We start from the raw sequence: 6,876 nt of genomic DNA, 5'->3' as shown, positions 1-6,876 counted from the left end.
GATGGTTCCTCTTTGCTTTTTTTACCTAATTTCCTAATTCCCGCAAAGAACAACAGTAAGTTCAGTAAGTTCGGGCAGCAGTAAGTTCCCACTGGCTCCTGGCTCTTCAGGTGATGGTGGGAAACGCTGTTTCATCCCCCCTATTAACTTGCTCCTCTCCTGGGATGTCCTCTCTTTAAAAATCCTCTTCGGGGCTGGCCCAGTGGCGCAGCGGTTAAGTGCTCATGTTCCGCTTCTCGGTGACCCAGGTTTTGCCAGTTCGGATCCCGGGTGTGGACATGGCACCGCTTGGCACACCATGCTGTAGTAGGCATCCCACATATAAAGTAGAGGAAGACGGGCACGGATGTTAGCTCAGGGCCAGTCTTCCTCAGCAAAAAGAGGAGGATTGGCAGCAGATGTTAGCTCAGAGCTAATCTTCCTCAAAAAAAATAAAGATTTATGATTCGTGCGTATTTATTTTAACCAGGTGACTCATGTGCTAATTATGGCCTAATGTGGAAATAATCACTCTGTACCTTTTGCAGTTGAAACTTCTCCACTGAGTGAAGCGACACAGAATTTTTGTTAGAACACTGCTATTCAATTTATTGTTAGAACACAGCTGTAACATGAAAGGAAGGGGGTTTTGTTCTGTTCTGTTTGTTTTTTGAAAAGGAAGGTTTCTGTTTGTGTTTAATTTTACCTGCACGCTCAGTGGCTTGTCCACCAGGTTATTGGACAGCTGGGATTTGAATTCTGGTACGAGCCAGTCACAGAGCACATCCAATGCCTCATCTCACGTAGTCCTCCTTACAGTTCTGTAAACATGCCTGCACATCTTAGCCGACTCCGCCCACCCTTCACTCAGTCATCGTTTAGTGAATTTCCCACAGGTACCAGGTCCTCTGTATTCCTTGGTTTGATTAGAGAGAGACAACTGATGGCTGCCAGTGCACATAAATATATTGCCGCTCTCATTCATGAACATAACTGGGAATACCTGAACTCCTGGTTCATAACCGGGAATATCTGAACTCCCGGTTCATAACCGGGAATATCTGAACTCCCCATTCATAACCGGGAATATCTGAACTCCTGGTTCATAACTGAAAATATCTGAACTCCTGGTTCATAACTGGGAATATCTGAACTCCTGGTTCATAACCGGGAATATCTGAACTCCTGGTTCATAACTGAGAATATCTGAACTCCTGGTTCTACTATGTCCTCCCTTACGACCACAGGCAAGTTATTCAGCCTGTCTGGTCTGTGAGTTCCCCTGTGTAAATGAGGATAATTCCTATAGCGTGGGACTGTAACGAGGATTAGCTGTAACAATAAAGGTAAAGCACCTGGCACATAGTTGAAGACAAATCTGTGTTCTCTTGCTTTGTGACGTCTCTGCTGCTACTGTTACAATCCTTGTTGAAGCACTGACCCCCCTTGAATTGCCGGTTCCCCAAAGCAGGACTCTGAAGATCGAGGCCTCCACTGAAACTTGCAGGGCTGGAAAGTTAGATTTCATGCTTATGTTCAGGTGAGCGTACCCTTGGGCAGTATACCTTGGGTGCATGCAGTTCTTGAAGGGGGCCTCTCCTACTGGCATTCCTACTTATAACTTCCCCCACCCTTCCTTCTGGTCTTGGATTCATGCTATGAAAGATTCTACTATGGTAGCTAGGATGGCAAAAACACTTAAGTCTCCACCCAGTTGGGGTGCGCACACCTCTTGCACATTTGTACAGAGCTCAACCATTTGTAAAGCATCAGCTGGTCTGATCCCCCCAACTGGAATGCACAGAAGTTATCCCCATTTTACATACAGAAGACGGATGGGTTGGTGGAGCTCAAGCAAGGTCACTTAGTAAGTAGTAGGATCAGGACTAGCTCTTTTGATTCCTTGTTCGGTGCTCTTTCTATTATGTTTCTGTTTGTCTAGGCTTCCAGGAGTTAGCCCTTAAACTCGCCGGCCTCCCAACTCAGGAGACTGAACTTTGTTAAATTAGCCCCTGCTGCTCTGACCCTAAAGCAGCTCCCATGTGGACCTTACCATGTGAGGAGCAGCTCTGTGGGAATGAGCAAGCTCTGTCCAGGGAGCTTTCTCTGTGACTCCTGAACAAGTATGGCACATCCCCAGACCCACAGCCACACCAGCCTCTCTGGAGATCATCTGCTTCTCTTTGAGGTGCCCCCAGAATCCCCAAAGTGAATTTTGTGAATACCATGTAGATTATGTTTTTCAAAAAAAAGCTTTATTGAGATATACTTCACATACTATACATTGCATTTGTTTAAAGTGTATCATTCAATCATTTTAAGCATATTCACAGAGTTGTGCAATCATCGCCATAATTTGAGAACATTTTCATCCCAAAAGAAATGGATCCTTCAGCAGTCCCTTCCCTTTTCTCCTGACCCCCCGACTCCCCTGCAAACGCTACACAGACACTCATTTACATTTTGTCTCTACAGATTTTCCTATTCTGGACATTTCCTATAAATGGAATCATACATTATGTGGCCTTCCGTTAGTGGCTTTTTTCACTTAGCATAATGTTTTCAAGTTTATCCATGTTCTAGCATGTGTCAGTACTTATTTTCTTTTTATTGCTGAATACTATTCCAGTGTATGGATACACCACATTTTATTTATTCACTCATCAGTTGATGGTCATTTGGGTTGTTTCCACTTTTTGGCTTTTATGAATAATGCTGCTTTGAACATCTGTGTATAAGTTTTTGTGCGGACATATGTTTTCATTTCTCTGAGGTATATAACTAGGAGTAGAATTGCTGGGTCATGTAGTAACTCTGTGTTTACTCATTTGAGGACTCTCTAAGGTTTTTTCCAAAGCAGCTGCACCATTTTACATTCCCACCAGCAGGACATGAAGGTTTCAATTCCTCCACATCCTCACCTACACTTGTTATCATCGGTCTATTTTGATTATAGCCATTCTGGTGGGTGTGAACTGGTTTCACATTGTGGTCTTTATTAACTTCTAAGTTGGACCACCTCAAACATACTTTCCAAACCTAGTGACACCTATCCAATTATCTTCATGTGACACAACGACTGACAAAGAAAAATGAGAGCCAGGATTTGAGGAGGTAGACATGAGACAGGTGGTGGAGAAAGGGAGGGAGTTTGGGGTATTGCCAGAGACGCAGCTGGGACTTGATGCCAAAAGGGTTGAAGGGCGTCCAACGACATCCAGACTCCAACAGAGAATAGAGCTCAGAGGAGTGTCTGAGTGGAGTTGGTTACAAATGTATCTCCTTTCTGGGACTCTTCCATTATAAAGAATACAGGGCTGTTGAATAAGCAGAATCACATTTGGCATTTATGATATTAAGTGAAAAACAGTTAAATATAAACTTAAATCTGTGCTAGGATTATGGCCATATAAAACATGTCTGTGTGTAGATAAGCCCCAAAGAGAACAGGGAAAAATAAACAATATTTGTGTTAGGGAGCTGGAATGGTGGGGTTTAAGACAATGTTTATTTCTTTATCTTTTTTCCTTTATTGCTATATTACTGTTTGTGCAATACCTAGACATCAGGCAAAAAAAAAAAAAAGATTCACATTAGCAGCCCCTCACTGCCTTATCAGCCCTCTAAACGTCTTCACGCTTCTGCCACACTAAACCTCTCATCGGTCTCAGACATGTCTGATCTTTACTGTGGCTCTGCACCTTGCATATGCCATCCTCTATCCCTGGAATGCCCTTGGCCCCAGCGCATCCTCTGCCAAATTCTTCCTTGTTCTTTTTAGCCTAGCTCAAATGTCGCCTTCTAGGAGGCCATGTTCGTGGGGTCTCCCTGGAAGAATGGGTCACCCTTTCCTCCATCCTCCTGCTACTCAGAGCTTCGACTTCTGTTTCAGCCAGCAAGGGGCCTGACACGCGGTGGGTTATTGTTGGAGATGGCGCGTTGTTCCCTCCTTTGTAGCTCCTCCTCTCAAGAGGTGGAGTCTGTTTCTCCACTCCTCACTGGCCCTCCTGCCTCTAGACTCCACATGTTCCCTCCAGTCCATTCTCCGCAGTGGAGCCTGTGATTTTTACCCCGTTCGAGTCTGATCATATTCCTGCTCTTCAGTGGTTTCCATTACCCTTGGAAAGAAGTCCATGCCCTTTAATGTGACAGTTGAGGCCTGGATGGAGCTGGCCCTGCTGGTCTTTCCAGGCTCACCTCTCTTAGCAGCTTACACTTCTCCAGGGACGCCATGCCATCTACTGTTGCCTCTGCTTGGAGCATAGCCCCCTCTCCGCGCTTTTGGCTATCTTCTGCTCAACGTTCAGGTTTCAGCTAGACCTTACCTCCTCTGGGAAACCTTCCCTCACTGCACCCCCTAAGCCTGACTTAGTTAATCCTCCTCCTGTGTATGCCCGAAGCATCCTGACAATCTAACCTTTATCACAGCGCTTTTCACTTTCTGCAACTGTCTCCATTACTGGACTGTAGGCAACTGGAGGGGCCCCAGGGGGCTCGGCACAAAGTGGGGTTCATTAATATTTGGGGATTCACTGAATATCCCCTAGAAGCCCTGTATTGTGATTGTCTATCAGCCCCAGCGAGCATCTTGAGGGCTGAGGGATATAGCGTGTATCTCCATGTTCAGCACAGCACGTGGCCCATGAGCTGTGTGCTACATCGAAGAGCAAGATGGTGACTATTGCTGTAGTGAGAAGTTCTGGAGCTGGGCAGCAGACAGGAACAGCAGTGCGTACAGTTAAATGTGTAGAATGTACTCTATTCTAACAGCAAGTGAACAGGAAGTGTAGAAACAAACTGATGGGAGCCCAGGTCTCCTAAAGGAGCTAGCTGATTGAATGAGATTTATTGCAGATTCATTTCCCCCGCTAGTTATTGTCAGAACATTGTTAGGTCGGATATTTCAAAAGAGAGAAAAAAAGTCTTTGGTTTTCTCACCAATTAGCCTTTGACAGTTCAACTCCCTATATTCGTCTGTAGTAGCAGTTCTTAACTGAAGGTTGTAAAAGTCCTAGGCTGTCTAGCCCAGTAATTCCTGCCTGGATGCGTCAGAATCGGAACTCTGATTTGATAAATCTGGTATTGTGTAAGTCACAACTGAGGCTTAAATCCTCATAGCTGTTCTCCTTGAAAACCTCCAGGGACTGGGAACTCACTATCTACAATGTATCACATTCTGCTTCTGGAGAGACATTAGGAGAGCCTCCCTTATATTGAGCTGAAATCTATCTCCTTGAAACCCTCCACTTGGTGCTAGTTTTCTCCTATAAAGTACAGCTTTCTTTGCCTTTTTCCATATGCAAATCCTTCAGCTCTATAAAGGGCATCCTGTCTGCCCCTCCTCCTGCTTTGCTAGGGCCTCCTCCTAGATAAAACTCTCCTGTTCTCACAACTATATCTCACAGGAAACGATCTCCAGGCCTAGCGAGTTTTGTTTGTAATTTCATTAAAGTGCTGAGCACCATGGGGCCCGCCCTGTGGCCGAGTGGTTAAGTTCGCATGTTCTGCTTCAGCAGCCCGGGGTCTCGCCGGTTCAGATCCTGGGTGCGGACCTAGCACTGCTTATTCAGGCCATGTTGAGGCGGCGTCCCACAGAGCAGAGCCAATAGGACTTACAACTATGTACTGGGGGGCTTTGGGGAGAAGAAGAAAAAAAAACATGCTGGGCACCACAGCATGGACAGACCCATCCGGGAGAGGGAGGGAGGGTCTGTCCTTTCACCTTGACATTCTTTCTTTTTATCTGGCCTGTGAGCACTTCTAATTCACAGCCAACTTGTGTTGGCTTAGGGTGAAATTAAGATTACCAAAGCGCACAGGTCTTTCCACATGAAAATCATTCCTTATCTGCTATAAATCTGAAGCCAAAGTAATTGGCTTTTATAATCAACACCTGGCATTTGTCCTTGTTAGATGTTATCTTTTGGTTCTAAACCAATTCTTTCTACACAGGAAGCAGTAGGCCCAGAAGACGGAGCTCTCACAGCCCCTCTCCGGAGGAATCGGGGCAGGTTAGTTATCCACTGGTTTCCCAGTTTAGGGAGCAGTCCCGTGTGGCTACTTGTTCGTTAGATGACAGTCTGCCTGCCTTTCTAATCAAATCATAACTGCTTCCATTCACTCCTGCATGGTCTTGTGCTGCATGTGTTGCCCACATGATCTCATTTAGCCTCTGCAGCCACCCAGAGCACACCCTGCTGTGAAAGCTGAGCTAGTGATTCTGGTGTTCTGGATGCATCAGATTCACCCGGGAGTGCTTTTAAATAAAAAAAGATCTCAGGCCTTAGCCCCAGAGATTCTGATTTAGTAGGAATGAAGTGGGACCAGGAAACTTGTCTTTTTCAAAAGTTTTCTCAGTGATCCAGTGCACAGCTGTGTTTGGGAGCGACTGTTCTAGTTAGGAGCTTATACCTGCTTGCCTCCTGAACAAGAGAGCCTGGGTCTGATTTGCCTTCCTCCCTCCAGAGCTTGCTGCAGCAGAAGCCCTCAAGGATGATGTGCCAGTTGCACGTTCAGGTGCACCACAGGTGTCAGGAGAGCGAAGATGTCCAGTATTGTGAGTCCTGTAGCTTTCTGAAGGCTGGGCATGAAAGCAGCCTTCTCTGAAGCTCAGATGGGCTAAACTGGGAAAGGGCTCAGGCCAGGGAGATGTGGCTTACAGAGGAATGGGGACAGCATTGTGAGATGATCACTCCGGCTGCCTTGGCAGACAGCCTGGGTGTCTTTGCCCTTTCTGGGAAACAACATAAATGACTGTTGTACATGAGGACTGCAGCCTAACCTTACCCAACCTTCATCTCATTGTTATTCACTACAAGCCACATTTTTACACAGAGGCCTAGTTAAGAAAAATGCTATTGGATAAAGACGGTATCTTTTGAACAGCTATTCAGGGGT

Source organism: Equus przewalskii, chromosome 2 (genome assembly GCF_037783145.1).
Source record: "Equus przewalskii isolate Varuska chromosome 2, EquPr2, whole genome shotgun sequence".
NCBI classification, from domain to species: Eukaryota; Metazoa; Chordata; class Mammalia; order Perissodactyla; family Equidae; genus Equus; species Equus przewalskii.
Note: the sequence above shows the minus strand (reverse complement) of the source record.